The sequence below is a fragment of the Dama dama genome, chromosome 12 (assembly GCF_033118175.1).
Source record: "Dama dama isolate Ldn47 chromosome 12, ASM3311817v1, whole genome shotgun sequence".
In the NCBI taxonomy this organism is placed as follows: domain Eukaryota; kingdom Metazoa; phylum Chordata; class Mammalia; order Artiodactyla; family Cervidae; genus Dama; species Dama dama.
Window position 1 is genome coordinate 7,212,862 of NC_083692.1, and position 16,637 is coordinate 7,229,498.

General features: G+C 49.4%; 1 protein-coding gene across 5 annotated transcripts in view; it reads right to left on the reverse strand.

Moving 5' to 3' along the window:
- The window catches only part of FLRT2 (fibronectin leucine rich transmembrane protein 2), a 106,572-nt gene extending 91,066 nt beyond the window's left edge, over positions 1-15,506 (reverse strand). The window contains exon 1 of one of the 5 annotated variants that reach the window (XM_061156499.1): positions 15,346-15,506. The gene's annotated coding sequence lies outside the window, so the exon portion shown is untranslated. Of the gene's footprint in view, positions 1-11,915; positions 12,065-12,636; positions 12,661-15,345 lie in introns of those variants that run through there. The other 4 variants (XM_061156498.1, XM_061156501.1, XM_061156496.1 and 1 more) reach the window with 4 other exon arrangements.
- Between the last annotated feature and the right edge of the window lie 1,131 nt (positions 15,507-16,637).

Consider the following 16,637-nt stretch of genomic DNA (forward strand, 5'->3'; position numbering starts at 1 on the left):
TTTATGCAATTACCATTGTTAACTATTGCCCTTATTATATTATTATTAGTCCCCCTAGATGAGAATGTCGCCTTATTGACACCCAGCATGATTCAAGAATCAGGAAAGGGTATTTTTTCTAAACCCTGTAAAATCCTTGGGCAAGGGTACGATTAGTCCATAAAACTCAAGCAGAGTGCTTTATCAAAAGTCATCTCTGGTCATCCACACATCTCCTACTGGCATTGGAAGTGTTGCCGGTCTAGAAATGGCCCAGGGGGGACCAAAGGTTAAAGTGGGGGCATATCAAAATGTGCTCCACCATCTTCTAATCTTGTGAGCCACTGAAAATTTTGCTTACAAAGGGGGGAAGAGGGACCGGAGTATGTTTCTATGTGCATATACCCGCCTCACCTGCAGGCAAGTCCCCTCTGTCATCAATTGGTTATCCACCATGAAAGCAGAAGTGTTAGAGCTGTCTCTTGGCCAACAAGAAGGACCTGAAGTCCAGCTTCTGTCACCGCCATGATCACATTAAACCACACAAGTTTAGAATGTGTTGTAACCTTCGCACTTGCTCTGAGTGTGCGAATCGTGAGGACAAGGGAGACTCCTACTTTGTGGAGGTAGGGTGACTAAGGTTCTATGATTTCTAGTCTTCTCTTCTCCTCTCTGGAGGGCCCTTGCTCCTTAGATAGCACCATCAGGAAATAATGTGCCTAAGACAAAATAAACAAAATAAAAACAAGGACAAGGAGCAAGAACCTGAAAAAGAACAAATGCAAAACATCATCATGAGTTCTTTGCTCTCTTTAATTCTGCCAGAAAAGAGATGCAAAGTTAACACTGTGAGTTAAATGTCTGATTTTATGGAAACCACATCTGCATGAACATCGACTTAACTGATGGTTCCATTCGGTGCCAAGAAAGATGTTTCATCAGGCAAAAGTGTTCCTTCTTTAAACAGATCTTCCAGTGTGGCATCTGAAATCGCCTTCTGTGAGGTTCGGAAAACTTGATGTGGATCAAGGTTGGGTTAGCCAGAAAGCTTTTGCCTGACAAACCTGTTTAGAGTAAGGCAGAATGGTGGTGGTTGCATTTCTTTTTTCCCCAATTGAGCAACCACATCTATAGGAATGGAAAAGCACTTCTGAGGAAGAGGGCCCTATCACTAGATGATGAATGTTCTTGTTTTCCAGGAGGGTACAGCATAATTACATACTTATTCATTCAGTTACATTTATGCAGAACCTGGGGCGCTGAGCACTATTGTTAGTATTATTACCAGCTAGACAAAGGGACGAAGGAGCCACGGTTTTGGAGTCCAGAGGGGGAACAGATGCATTACAATTTACAACCTCAACGGGGAACTCACACGGGACAAGCAAAATACTCTAGAAGCACCAAGAAAGGAATGACTAATTTTGACTGGGAAGGAATGTGACATTCTTGTGGGTCTTAAAGGAAAAGAGTTTGGCAGGTGGAGAATGAGCAGGTAATATGCTATGTAAAGGATAAACAGCACGAGAGAGGCTGTGTATCGACAGGCCTGGCCTTACCACCTTTGGAGCATCGGGGCTGAGAATGGGTGCTGGAGGATGAGGCCTGAGTGATCATCTGAGACCCAGACTGTCATGGACCTCATGTCATGATAACAAGCTTGGATAAGCCTCATCCAGAGGCACAGGAAATCTGGCCACAGGTGACTAGTAAGTCTGAGCAAGCTCCGGGAGACAGTGAAGGACCGGTGTGCTGCAGTCCACGGGGTCGCAAAGAGTCTGACACGACTGAGTGACTAAACCTCAACCGCAACAATATGGTGGGATTTGCTTTACTAGGGCACTAACTCTGAGGACACCAGGAGTGGGAGACAGAGGTGGAGACACCACACAGGAGACCGCGGCTTTCGAGAATGTAACAGCCCTGATGTCTGGTCACTTCGAAGGTTCCCCTGGAAGAGCGGGGTTAAATGGAGCAACGTTTCCTAGGTGGCAACATATGTAGGAAAAAATACTTTCAGAAATTCACAAGTGACTCTAGGCAGATGACTATAAAACCACTGAGCCTCTGACTCGGGACAAATTCCAAAGATGATCAGTTAGTGATCTCCAGTACCGTGGGCGTCCACACTCCCAGGCTTCATCACGGACGGAGGACATCAGCCTCTCCAGGTCTCAGGTCGAGGACCTGCATTTTTAACCACCTCCTTCAGGTCACTCAGATGGCTGAGTCAAGTTTGGGAAAGGGGAACTCTAGGTCAGGTCCATCAGATCTCCTGGTGAGGAAGGACAAGGTCTTCTCTGAAAGAGTATCCCAAATGCTCGGCACAAAACTTAGCATGATGCCTGGCATATGGTGAAAAAAAAAAAAAAGAAAGAAAAAAATCAACCTTTGTCAAATCCCCAGATACAGGCTTGTGACTTAAATGGATGTCTGCTTTGCATTCCTTCAGGACTCAGAGATTATGAGAACTGAGCTTCAAATTCCATTGCTCTCAGCACTATTGGACTTGTTCCTTACCTATTTGGGTAAGAAAAAATATTTTAAACTATTTCCCAAAGAATTTTAATCTCTCTAATACATTCTAAAGTAGCAAAACAGGGTCTTATTGTTTTATGTTGAGTGGAATGTTGATTCAGAAGCTACTTACTAAGATGTGAAGAGCTTGCCAAGTACAGTGCCTGCTTCTCTCTGCTCCAATATGATTGATTATATGTATACATATTACATATATAGTATGTGATTTTAATAGGAAAAGCTTCTGTGTTTCCAAACTTGGAAGTTAAGGGTTCCTAACATCTTAAATATATAACCTTCCTACATTAATTTACAGATTCAGAGTGTCAAAAAAAAAAAAAAAGAACCAAGTCTCCATTGTTCAGTAGAATGCAGAAATTATACTATACATACATGCAATCATAATGATAAATGCAAAATAACCCCAGCAGTGTGTATTTTGACCAGTATTTCTGAGTGCTGTTAGGAGGGTCCAACATAGGCACAGTAAGAAGCCCCTTTACTTAAATTAACTGAAAATGGCTTTCTGAAAGAAATATTTCCATCCGGAAGTGTTAACCCAGGAGCATCATACCGATTTGAACATCCATCATTATACAAGCAAGGCGTAATCATTCTATAAGCACAGAATAAGCATGATATAAGCAGAGCAACGATTTACATGTTAATATTCTGCAATAAAATATTTTCTTGACTCTGCCAAGAGTCATGTGTGAGATGAGTTGTGGGAAGCCAGTGTTTAAAATGCTTTCTGGTAAAAATCTTTGGACCGGCAGAGACATCATAGCCACGGTTCACTATGTCCAGGGTCACCGTCTAGACATGGGATGTGTTGTAAGCTGCAGGTACGGTGCCCGTGGAAAGGTACGTGGAGGTGAGTCGGGGTTGGCATGCCAAAGGTGATGCTTTCAATAACCAAAGAAACTACAAGTTAGGCAAGACCCCGCTGATGTCACCTTCTGATTCCCCAAACTGGACAAGCCTCTTTTTTAATTTTTTTTTTTTTGGTCCCTGTTCCTTCTCTCTGGGCCTTCTCACACCATCAGCCCACACTGTGCCCTGCTAGCTATGAGCTCACTCTGCCATTGAGCGGAGGGCCCTTTCCTCTGCCGTCCCTTTCACACGCTGTTACCTGCAAAGATTATGAAATTTTCTTTTGCAGAAGAAGCTGTAACCTGTTAGTGAACAGGTTCAAGGGGTCACAAGGCTTCTTTGGGATTCCAGGGAAATGCAAAGGTTTGTAGACGGGGAGAATAACATAATGGAATCATTATCATTTCAGAGAGAAGGATCTGCAGTCAGCATTTATTAAGCCTCTACTGTGTGCCAGACAGGTAGACGTTTTACACAATTATCTCAGTCCTCAGAAAAACAGCTCTGGGAATAGAAAGAATTTCCTTCCATTTTTCAACTTGAAGAGGTGAAGACTAAAAAGCATGTTTAAAATGTGCCCCCAAAGTGCATGAGCTACGTCGCTCAGTCGTGTCTGACCCTTTGCGACCACATGGACTGTAGCCTGCCAGGCTCCTCTGTCCATGGGATTCTCCAGGCCAGAATACTGGGGTGGGTAGCCCTTCCCTTCTCCAGGGGATCTTCTCAACCCAGGGATGGAACCCCAGTCTACCCCACTGCAGGCAGACTCTTTACCATCTGAGTCACCAGGGAAGCCCCAAAATATGGTTTACAAAATTCACAAGGGACAAAGTCAGCATTAGAACCCAAGGCTCTCTCCAGACATAAAACCCTTTACATTAATGTTCTGGGTTCCTGACACTGTTTTCAATCATGCCTGAAACTGCCGTGCCGTTAGGCTTTATGTCTTCCTCTCTTTTGGCTGGCCTGGGTAGCCTCAGTGGAGGGATCCCGCGTTACCTACACATACGTCTCCAGTTTTACTCCATGCCTGGTCCATAGAAAGTGAAAGTGAGAGTGAAGTCGCTCAGTCATGTCCGACTCTTTGTGACCCCATGGACTGTAGCCTACCAGGCTCCTCCATCCATGGGATTTTCCAGGCAAGAGTACTGGAGTGGGTTGCCATTGTCTTCTCCAGGAGATCTTCCCGACCCAGGGATTGAACCTGGGTCTATAAAAATCATCTCTCCTAAAACTATGAAAAAGCTTTCTTCATCATTGGATGTAAACCTTTGCCTCTACAAAAATAACACCTCCTTCATGAGTATCATGCCATTCACACAAAAGTAGAACCCCTTATTGCAGTGTGTGTTTATCTATGTAGAGCTGCCCTGCGCTCCACTGGGGGCTCAGTGGTGAGGAACAGGCCTGCAAATGCAGGAGACATGTGTTCAGTCCCTGGGTCAGGAAGATCCCCTGGAGGAGGAAATGGCAACCCACTGCAGTATTCTTGCCTGGAGAATCCCATGGACAGAGGAGCCTGGCGGGCTACAGCCCCTGGGGATGCAGTCAGTCACAACTTACTGACTGGAAATGCTCTGCACAAGCCTTATTGTGCAAAACCAAAGTCTGAAAAAAGCATCATCTATTCTAGTAAAGACTGTGTTTTTGCAAAAGGTTAACATGGATGGCTAATATTTAAAGCCAGCCAAAAAGAAACAACCCTACTTCAGGGAATGTTTTTTTTTTTCCCCCAAAAGATCCCCAGTGGAATCCATTTGTGATAAATTCAGTTTCCAACAGCAAGCCAAGCTGTCACAGAAGGAAAGTTTGGCCCTTGTGCCCAACTTGCCCTAACCAGAATACTTGCATCAAAATAGATCAAACTCACCCAAGGAGACGGTGCACCATTAAACGAAGTGATGGAGTGATGGGGAGGACCCCCAGGCACTTCATTGGTGAGCAGTATCTCAGAGAACTCACAAGAAGCAAAAGCTCCTGGAGGGCAGGGCACTCTGACCTGGCTGTGTGCGCGCACACTCAGTCACTAAGTCGTGTCCGACTTAGTCGTCGCCATCCCTTGGACTGTAGCCCGCGAGGCTCCTCTGCACTTGGGATTCTCCAGGCCAGAATACTAGAGCGGTTTGCCATTTCCTACTCCAGGGGATCTTCCTGACTCAGGGATAGAACTGGTGTCTCTGGCATCTCCTGCATTGGCAGGCAGATTCTTTACCACTGAGCCACCTAGGAAGCCCTCTGTCTTGGTTACCTGTCTATTTACATAAAACCTAGAACTGTCCTAGCACCTGACACTCCACAGTGATGAATGTTATCAATTTGACTAATGCCTCTTCATGGGAATATAACACTGAATTATTAGTAGGGTATTTTCACACCCATTAATCTTATCTGACCCCACAACAACCCTGTTGAACTCTGCAGAGAGGAAATTAAGTCCCCAGAAGATGAAGTAATTTGTCCAAGGTCATCACTGTAGAAAGCAGTGTGCTGGCGTGAGAACACAGGTTTTCTTTCTGTTAATACATCTTTTCTTTCTTCCAAAACAACCTCCCTATTTCTCATTCCCCATCACAGTACAAGTCCCAAAACACCAAGCTGACATCATAAAATTACCCCTGGGCTAACGGACAAACATATATCTTGCATGATGGAGGAAAGACAGTGAAAGGCTGTTTTTACATCTAAGTATTTACACGATTGCAAGATTTTTTTTTACAGTTTTAATTTTTTAAAAATCCACCTCTGATCATTTTGGGTGAGTCTGTAGAGAAGGAAGTTTCTTAACTGTATCAGAGAGTTCAACATCTAGGTAGTTAAACGTAATATTCATCATTCCGGACAGTCAAATGGTTTAAGGGAGGAGTCTGTGCAACCTTAGGTGGCCTTCAACTTCCTTCTGGCTCCTGTTATCCAATGGGAAGCCAGGTGGGTGGGGCTCTCTGGGACGAACTCACAGAAGAGGAAGACAGAAATTAAATCCTCTATATGAGCACTGGTAAACATAACAGAGGAGGGGGATAAATGATTGGGAGGAATGTGTTTTAAAATCAGTGCCATAAATACTGCTTGACTCCACTTAGAAGAGGTGCCTAGAATATTCAAACTCGTAGTGTCAGAAAGAACATTAATAAATGACGGACCTGGGGCCCCGGGGGAGGTAGTGTTGAATGGCCCCAGAGATTCAGTTTAGGAAAGTGAAAACTCCCAGAGATGGACGATGGCGAGGCATGCATGGCAGTGACTTCATCTAGTGCCACTGAACTGTAGAGTTAAGTATGGTTACAATAGTATGCTTTATATTATGCGACGTTCACTGCCATAAAAAAAAAAAAAAAACATTTAAAAACAGAAAAAGTAAAATCAATATCATGCTTCAGGGTCTAAGCAGAATTTTCTGGAACTTCCATACCAAATGCTTATCCATCTACCCCCTGACCTTCACCACCTCTTGGCCTAAGGCCCATGAGGAATATTAAAAGCCCCTGCATGATCTCCATCTTCAAGACACGCGAGTCCAAGCTCTGGGGCCAAGTGGAGGGGAGAACTCTTACACAGGCTCTCCTGACACCGGACTTTCCTGAAAGTGACAGGCGCCGGCAGCTGGGGCTGAGCGACGCCAGCACGTGGGCCTATTTTGGGGCCGATGCGAGTCTGATGTTTTCCATTCAGCCTCAGGACCTCTGTTGACTTCAATGGGCCGTGTGTATTTGTGAACCAATTTTAGGAGCCGCTGTTCTGTCGTTCCCTGTGGAAGGAGGTGTCAGTGTTCTGAGACCTCATAGCCCTGATGAACCTGGAGACCTGATATTTTTCAGTGGGTTTAAATCGGAAAGTGCTCAGGTCCTTAAAAGGTTCAGCTGGAAGATCCTTTTATCTGTGTCTTGAAAGCTCTAATAAAGAGAACCGAAATACAGCGGGTGACCTGTGCATTGAGCCGAAACACAGGAACTTTTGCCAAAGTTCTCGCTCATTCATTCCCTTAAAAGCAACCTGGGAAGAAAGTGAGAAAAACTGTGCAGATCTAATGAGCACTGAACAGATAAGGGCATCACAGATTGATTTTGTAAATGACTCAAAAAAAAAAAAAAAAAAAAAAAAATGGCTGAGGTTTTCAACCAACCGCTAAACTGCTGGAAAAACGTGTGCCCTTATTGAGTATCCACAGAATAACTGACAGGTATTTGAGAAACACGGTTGTGGCCTTTTGACCTCCCACATTATACAGGGATATTTTCTGGAACCTTCCCTTATGACAGGTCCGTGAAAATGACACAGCTTTGTTCAAAGGACCCACGGCGCTGGACTCTTCTGCAGAAACACCCCACCCCATTAAATTAAGTTAGAGGTGGTATTTGAAAAATAAATAAATATCGGAGTTCCAACTCACTGCAAATGGTACAGGAGGCCAGTAAGTGGGGAGCATGCAAGAGAAGGACTTCTTTTAGAAAGATGTTTTACAGGACTTTTTCTGCATCATTAACTCCTCTGGAATCCTGAATATAACATGATGAATTTCCCCAAAAAGTAGCTACTGTTTAATTTTGAATCACTTCAAAGAGCCACAGTAGAAAGAATCCAAGTAAACCAAAAAGATTCCAAATTCGCCAAGGGGAAAGGAAAAAAAAAAACAACAAAAACCAAGAAGGTTCTAACAGATTTGACCATGTACTGAAAATAACACTGATTATTTTACTAATACAGTGTTTTACTGTTCCGTGAGACTGAAATAAGTCTCTGTATTCATCAGAACACAGGATATTTTTATTACAATATTTGTGTCAGAGTCTTTGAAAAAGAAACATATTTCAAACTTTGAAAAGAATCTCTGTCTTAAAATGGCCCTTGATGTGTACCTGTGTATGTTTTACTATAAACAGATATTTAAATGGAAGTCACGTTAATGAAAGGAGTAAAAAGATACTGATAACCTTACTCCAATCCCCAACGTGCAGTTTCGGGAAAAAAAAAGAATGTAACTTTAAAAAAAGCAAAGCAATTTGGAGGGTGGGGAAAAGTAATAAAGCTAGGATAATACAATAGTTGTCTAACTTTAAAAATAATAATGATAATAATAATTGGTCTTTAAAAATGTCTTTGGTATAAAACCTGCCCAGGGGAAAAAGAAAGAAAGCCTCCTAAAAATTCTATATTCCCAAATACCAAGAGATCAAAAACCATCTGGAAAATGTCAGATAATGGTATCCACCCACCTAAGAAAGTCAGTAAACTTTGTCTTCAATTACTGTTTAGGATAATCAACTCAAATGGAAATTTTGATTTGAAAATGCTCAGAAGACAAAGCTGGATTAGGAACCAGATTTTAAAAGTCTCCTTGAAAGACCATCTGTTTACAGACACCCTTCTCACACCCCACCTCGCCCTTGATTTGGACCATAAGTTCACAGCAGAAGCACCGCTGAATTTAAAGACACACACACACTGCTACTATGAAGTCCAGTTCCCACATATATGTTCTGAGCTTGTCTTGTTTCCCCCGTTATGTAACCTCTCTGGGGCAATAAAACTTCACTTATATCCAGCAGTTTGCAAGTCTCAAAACATCAGTCTACCTGACTACAATTCTTTTATTGGCAATCGACAGCACTGGTGTTTTATTTACGTTGATCACATAGTCGATGCTATATGGAATAACCATTTAGTAGCCTATTAGCCTGTAACATTTTTATTACTGTTGTTAAATATCATTACCCATACTGAACTGTGCAATAGAAAAATCAAGTCGGAAAATCTAAATACTCAGAACTACAGAGCTGTTACTCACCACCCCCCACCCCTGCCCCAACACACCCACTTAATCTGTAGATTCTGATGAGAAGAAAGAAAAACAATGAGTTTTCACTTCTCACAGATAGAGGTCACTAATGGCCTGGATTTGAATCGCTGTGGCAGAAACCACAAAGTTATTAAAGTAATCTAGTGAAAAATGAACTTGAATAGAAATTAAAGATACCGAAAGACGGTTATCCAGAAGGGTCTGACCTGAATGGAAATGAAATTACATCACCTTGACCTTTGTTGCATCTTCTAAGCAGAGCAAAACCAACAGAGAGCCGCAGGCACCCTCGCTGTTTTTTAACTTCAGACACTGGGGACCGGGGAAGTGGCAATTCTTCCCTGCAGAGCACAGAACTGAAGAGTCAGGAAGAGGAGATGCTCACACTGGGTCTCTACAGAATAAGGCTTCTGCACTTCTACCTGCTTAAGCCTTTCTTGAAACCAAGCTTCAGACTTGAAAGATATAAGGTTGCTTTCGGGAGATGTGTCTAAACCCTAAATCAAACTCTCCAGCAGGCCAGAATATAAATGTAACGGGTATCAGAGGAGGTTCAAATTAGATCCAGGCAGTCAAAGGCAAACCCGGATAAGATCGTAGTATCTGAAACCCAGCATACAGGATCAGCCATGCCTGTTTGGGGGAACCTGAGGCAGCCCAGCATGGTATCATTTGGAAATCTACTTTCTTGTGTTAAAAGCTTCCCCTGGAATTTCTAAAACTGCAATGAAGCTACTGAAGTGTTAAGACACAGGCATCTCAAAAAAAAAAAAAAAACAAAAAAAAAACAGCATTCCTTCCATGCTAGGTTTGTAATAGGTCTGCTACAGTGCAGATAGCTCAATTCTTTTTCCAATTTCTTGTACCTACTGCCATGAGACATGGAGTGATGTTTGAAAATGCATTTTCCAACCTCCTCCAGTCACAGACACTTGCAATTCAACATGACAGTCTGGTGTTGCACGGTCACCCATGTGATTATTAATAATCCTGAAATGGTTTAACCCTCTCCTGCACTTCTGCTGCGGGGCTTCTGACGAGGGGAGAAAAAGTTGTACTGGGGGACTAGTGACGTTGTAGGCGAACAAGCAACTTTTCATGGCATGCCTGAAAGACTCTTTAGTCAAAGACTGATTCTCATCTAATATGGTGGCCTGTCAATCCTATGTATCTGGCATGTTGCTCAGTGATAAAAAAAAAAAAAAAGTCCAGGGCTAACACTTCAGATACTAACCTAAAATTGTGCATTCATACTGATTCATACTGCAATGACTAAATACATCCCCAGACATACCAACCTGCATTCTATCTACCTCAAAATGTTCGGGGGTCGGGGGGGGGGGGGGTCATCTTTTCCCTGGAGATGTAATAGGTCATACAGCTGAAGTCCATAGACAATATCGGTGGGAGTCATATTAGCTTTTGACTGGGAGAAGTTAGTCATAATAAATTTAGCAAGAAGCCTGTGAGCCAGTGGACATGCCCCAAAGCTCCCTGACCCTGGGTGATTAAAGAGTCTCCCAGCTGAGTAGGGAGCAACAGCTCCCATTTAGAAGAGGCTTTGCATACCAAATGCTGCATGTAAAGAAATCTAATCAGCGCCTTGCACTTCTGCGCGAGCATTTACACGGATTTGTGCCTTGCACTTGATTAGCTTCCTGGAAGCTTTACAAGAGATTCCCTCCACTAAAATTCATCAAGAGCTCTCGGAGACTGATTTCCATGTACAAGAGAAGGCAGGAGGAGTTTTCCAGGTGAATAAATAAGGATCACACTAAAGATGATGGAGCAGCAAACGCCGAGATGCTTGGAAGCTGGAAACTCTACTAGGGGAAAAAACGTCGGGGAGTTGGGGCTGGACCCTTTTTGCTCTCAGGGTGAGACGCAGGAGCTATTTGACGGGCATAAGAGAGGTTGCTGCTCAGGAAACGTGAGTCCGCCGCCCGCGGCTTGGAGCACACACACGACCACTCACTACCCACCCCCCCACCTCCCCACGCCACTGTGCATCAGGCCACCGAGGAAAACCGGCCTCTCCGCCACGCCACTGACCCTCCACACGCACTCACACACCCGGGCAGACAGACGATCCCTGCACATCCACACCACAAGCGGTTAGCGTGGTTCCTCTCACCCTCCCTCAATCAAAATGAGACTTCCAAAGTTCCTATTTTATGACGCCAGAAGGTGAATGGAAGGAGGGAGGCAGGGCTCGGGGGATGCGAAAGGGTGAAAAATACATGTTCCCTTTGCTTCGTATTGTCGCACCTCGCCCCCTCCCTGCCAAGTAGCTTTCTGGCAGAAGCTCAAAGGGGCAGGAGAATGAGGATGGGCTCGTATCGTTTTTGAAAGACACTAAATTTGGGGTGAAAGAGTAGGAGGGCGAGGATGGGACTGAGCGAAATCTACGCAGCATTTCCTTGGACTGGAGAATACTAAAAGCCATTGAAGAAAGATTCTAAATGTCCTCTGGACTCCAAAAGGAGGCACCAGCTGGGGCCGAGGGCTCCCACCCGTCCTCGGGGGAGGCTGGCCTCCCAGTGCAGCTGCCCACCCGGCGCGAAGAAGCGCCCGAGATCTCGCCCACGTTCCAGGAGACCTCCCCGCGCTGGGTGCCCACTCCCGGGGATCTCGAACTTCGCCTGGATCCGACTTGCCGCCAGATCCGGCGAGCGTCTGAAAAGGCGCTGGGGGAGGGAGCGGGAGCCCCGCGGACCCGCCGGGAACGGGAGGGTAGGGGGGTGCGCATTACCTGCGAAGGTTTTGGAGGTCTCCTGGCGGCCCCAGTAGAAATCCCGCTCGGCGCCGCGTCCTCCCCCAGATCCAAACTTTTGCTCCGTTCTCCGGGTGGCGGCGGCGGCGGCGACGGAGGCGGCTGGCGAAGCCCGGCCCTATCGCCCGCAGCGTCGGGGCGCGGGGGTGCGGAGGCCAGAGCCTCGGAGCGGCGCGCGCCTCCCCGCAGCCCGCGGGCGCCCGGGCGCCCGGCTCGCCTGGCTCGCTCTCGCCTTCCTCCCCTACGGAGCCGCTGCATCGTCTCCCCACGGCCGCCTCCGCCACCTCCGCCTCCAGGGCTCGGGCATGCCACTTTCCTCTGGGCTCCGGCCGCCGCGGCCCCCGCCTCCTCTCCCCGCCTGCAGCCTCCCCTCTCCGCCTCCGCCGAGCCCACGCGCCCCGCGAGCAGGCGGGGGAGCGGGGGACCGCGGCGGAGAGCGGCCCCGCAGCGCCTGGGGCTCCTCGGAGACGGAGGAGCCCGGGGGAGGGCAGCCGGAGAGCCGGGCGGGAGGGCGGGCGCGCCTCCGACGCCGGGGAGCCGATCGCGCCGAGCCGGGCGCAGGGCGCAGCGCTGGGCGCGCGGGGCGCTGAGTACCGCGGCGGCTCAGACCCGACTGCCGCCTGGGTACAGCCCGGCCGGGCTAATGTAGGCGCCGCGGCGCCCACCCCCAGCCCTCCGGACACCCCCGGGAGGTGTTTACTGGAAGGAATTCGCGGGATCGCCTCCGCCGCTGCCGCGCTCCTCCTCTGCCTCGGTCCCCGGCGCTCTGGCGCGCTCCCCTCCTCGAGTCCTCTTTCTCTCCCTCCCTCCCTCCCCTCCGCCCTCCCTCTCGGAGTCCCTCCCACATTTCTGGTTTAAAGAATGCTCGGGAGGCGCGGCTGCTACCCCAAGCTTTCCAAGAGGCAAAGTCAGCCGCGGCCGTTAACCCTGTCCTCCCTGGAGCGCGTGGCCACGGCGAGCGCCGGGGCCAACCCCGCGGGTGCCGCCCGGACGGCGCCCGCCCTCCCAGCTCACTCTCTCCGCTGCACCCTCCCAGCCCAGCTCTGAAGGACGTGGCCACCGTCGGAACAGCCGAAAGTTGATTCCCCCCTTTGCCCGCCCGGCGTGGTCCTTAACCAGCTGATCTAGGACTTAGACGCTGAGGAATGATCGAAACGGGAGATTAGAGGGTAAAAAATACATCTTTCAACCAAGATGGCGTAATTTCAAATGCAGGCAACCTTGGTGAGTTGCCCCCTACCCCACCTCTCGTTCCCTGATCCCGGATCTTCTTAAATAATTCAACCGGGAAATAATCCAAAGTTTAATATAATTAATTCAAACACCCCCATTTTCTCCTTGCACCCTGGCCGCTGGAAAGAGCTCGTTCATTTGCCCCACAGATGACAAGGAACGACCACTTTCAGACGCATCGTTTAGCAAACAGGTTCGACAGCGGGGGGAAAAAAAAGCTTGATTTGCATACAGGCTCCGTTTCCACTCGGCGATCTCTTTGCAAAGGTTAAAGAGGAACGTAAGAAAACCAGGTCCACGTCTCTGATGGAAAAGAGGGGGCGGAGGAAGCTTCTGCTTCTCTCCTCTCACTTCATTACTGTTCCTCCTGCCTCCAGCAAGTTGCTGTCATGTTTTAACAAGTCTGGAGAGAGGCTCAAGCTGAAGAGAAGAGGGAGAACGAGTTCGCGCCAAGCGCGGGGCTGCGCCGAGACGCGCCGTCGGTGGGGCCGAGCGGGAAGCAGCCCGCGAGCTAGAAGGCGGCCTAGGAACATCTCCCGAGGGACCCGCTCGGCTATCGCGGCAGAAGAGTTAGGCGGGGGAGGTGACCATCCGGGTTTGATTTCCCCGTTCTCGGTTCGGAGTCTAAGTCATTTGGCACCACTTTCCTAATTGTTTTTATTTCCTTCGCATCCCTGTTGTGTCTACCGCCTTCACGTTTTGTGAGCGCCTCCATGGAGTTAGGCAGACTTGGAGGAAGGCCCAAAGTGCCTCCCAAGCACAAGTCGCACCGAGATCCACCCAGACGCATGCTCGAGACGCACGCTGGCACACGCGCTCACACACACACGCACACGCACACACGACCCGGGGTCGTGCCCGCGGGCCGCTGCTCCCGCGTGGCCTTCTGAAAAGGTGGCCCAGGAAAATGCGTTTGCCTTACAGATGACAAAACCGCCCTCCTCCCCTAAACTCAGCGTGTGATTCATACACATCCCGGGTTGGGGGTTGGCTGGGGGAGTTAAGAGGACCAAGGCTGACAGTGAGTGCCATCTTGCTGGGAGGTGCCAGCATCAGAGCCTCAGGGACCACAGCAGCGGTGGCCTCCTCCTCCACCCGCCGCCGCCGCCGCCGGCCGGAGCCCCAGGCGCTCCGGGAGTTTACCCGGCATCAAGTGTGGGTTCAGCCCGCCCAGGCGCCCTCTCTGGATACTTCCTTTCCCTGGTTAGTGCCCCGACCTCAACCGGCAACCTTGATCTTGGGCCTGATTACAAACGAGAAGTGACCGCGCCGGCCCTGAAAGCGCGGGGACTAGCCCGAGACTGGTCGGCGTGGCGGAGGAGGCATCTTTCCAGGCTGGGGCGCGGTGGCAGCTGGCGAGGCTCCACTCGCGAGCTCCTTGCTGTCCGCCTCGCCTCTCAACCCAGTGCTGGGAGGCGTTAACCGCCCCCCTCCCCGCGCCCAGCGCCCCCGGAGTCGGGAACGCAATCCCAGTTCAGCCTGGTGGGCTCCTCCCGCCTTCGCCGTCACCAGTGGCGCGCCTAGAAGACGCGCTGGAGGGAACTCAATGCCAGACCGCTGAAGTCCAGCACGGCTGGAGAAAGACTTTGGGGTTGGGGGGTGGCGGGGGGAGTAACTTATGGCCCAACCCGAAGGAAAACGAACCAGCACCCTCCGCAGCTTATTAGCCACTCATGGATCCCCGGGTGCGGGCAGGGGACAAGCTGGTGGTTTTAGATGCAACCGCTTGATGGTAACGCTGGTGACAGTACCAGCAGATGGAGCGTGCGCAGGGGTGGGGGCCTAGAGGAGCGTTGCTCTCTCTGAAGTTAGCATTCATCCTGGGGAAATGAGAGGTTGGATTCAGGCAAGCTTAGTGGATCTAGAAACCCTAATTTAGGATCGATGCTCCGGGGGACTAGCTCACTTGCGTCTTGACCCAGAGCTGTTAAAGAAACTCCTTAGAGGAGGGAGGTTCGACCTGCAGCTAGATTTCCCTTCTCTGAAATCGGGAGAGAGTTAAGCAGTCTGTTCTTTCGGTGGATGAAAGATAAAGCCCAAAGCATCCTACCCCAAGGATCACCCCCAGCGGATTAAATAATAGTAATAACAGTCCCCCTTAAGAGGCCGCGTGGGGTGCGCGAGCGGCAGCCCCGCCGGTTCTGGCAAAGTCCACCTGGCACCTCAGCCCCTTTACCTGGCGGCCGCGGCTCCTCTCACCGCGCTCATCCGAATCCGACAGGGTCAGGGAGGTGGGAAGGGAAGGAGCTGGCTCCACAGCAGCGGGGCTCCCGGGGCATGGTATTATTTTAGGGGTCGCCGCCAAGGTCCCTCCTGCCCATCGTTGAGAACTGCCACCCGGGCTGGGTGGACGCGGCGGCGGGCGCGGAGCTGGCGCGTCTCGGCTCCTGGCCGCGCGGGACCGCAGGCCAGAGATGCCCCCGGGGGCGGGGACCGCGCGGCCGCTGGGATGATCTCCGAGCCCCCCGGTTCCTCCGCGGCGAGGCTGGAAGGTGCCACACTCGCAAGCGACGGCGAAGGGTTTCGAACGTACAACTAACTCGCAGGTACCCAGCCCGAGACTGAGAGCCGCCTTCCCCCGCCGCCGCCTCCCCCCCTCCCGGGGAGGGCGCTAATTTAACCCTGTGTGCGCCCTGCGCTCCTCCCTGGAGAAGCAGCGAGCCACGAGGAAACCGCAGGCGGCGGCTCCCGGGCTGCGAGCTTTGTTCACGTGCGTTTCCAGTGGGCGTGTTCCTGTCTGGGGGCACTCGCGTGGCAGGACGCCAGTGGCAGGCTTCCAGCGCCCGTCTCCGGCATGGGAAGGAGCCCTAGCGTTTCATCCGGACCAGACCCAGCCCTCCCTTGGAATCTAATTTTTTTTTTTTTTTTTTTTTTTGCCAACAGTTACTAGATTTATTGGAGTTGCCAGCGAAGTTGGGTTTTATTCCTTTTTTTTTTTTTTTCCTGCCCCCTCCCCCTCCTACTCGGGACCCCCGGATTATTTCCTTTCCTAGACGGTGCTTTGAAGTGTGGAACTCTCTGGTCCTTCTGACTCTGGATTTTTAACTGTTTGGCGTGTGCAAGACGAATTGTAGAAGGCACCCACCCACTCACGCCAAATTGAAACGAAGCCGCAAGGAAAGGGGTCTCCCAGCCACCCAGTGTCTGCAGCAGCCCAGAGACCACAACATATTCAAATATGATTAAGAGATCGGAAGATGGGGGTGGGGTGGGGGTAAGGGATTTTTGAGACCTGAATGGGGAAGAGGTGAGGGACGGGGGGAGACACAGACAGAGCCCGCGCCTTAGAATGGAATCAACAAGGCAAACACGGAAGAGAATGACGATGCAAAAAATATGTGAGACCCGACATGGAAAGCAGTCAAATTTAAGAACCTGGATTTTAATGCTTATTTCCCCAGTTTCTTTGGAAGCGATAAAAAGAATATGAGCCTCCGCCTTGGCCACCCAGATGCTTCGCATTTTGTA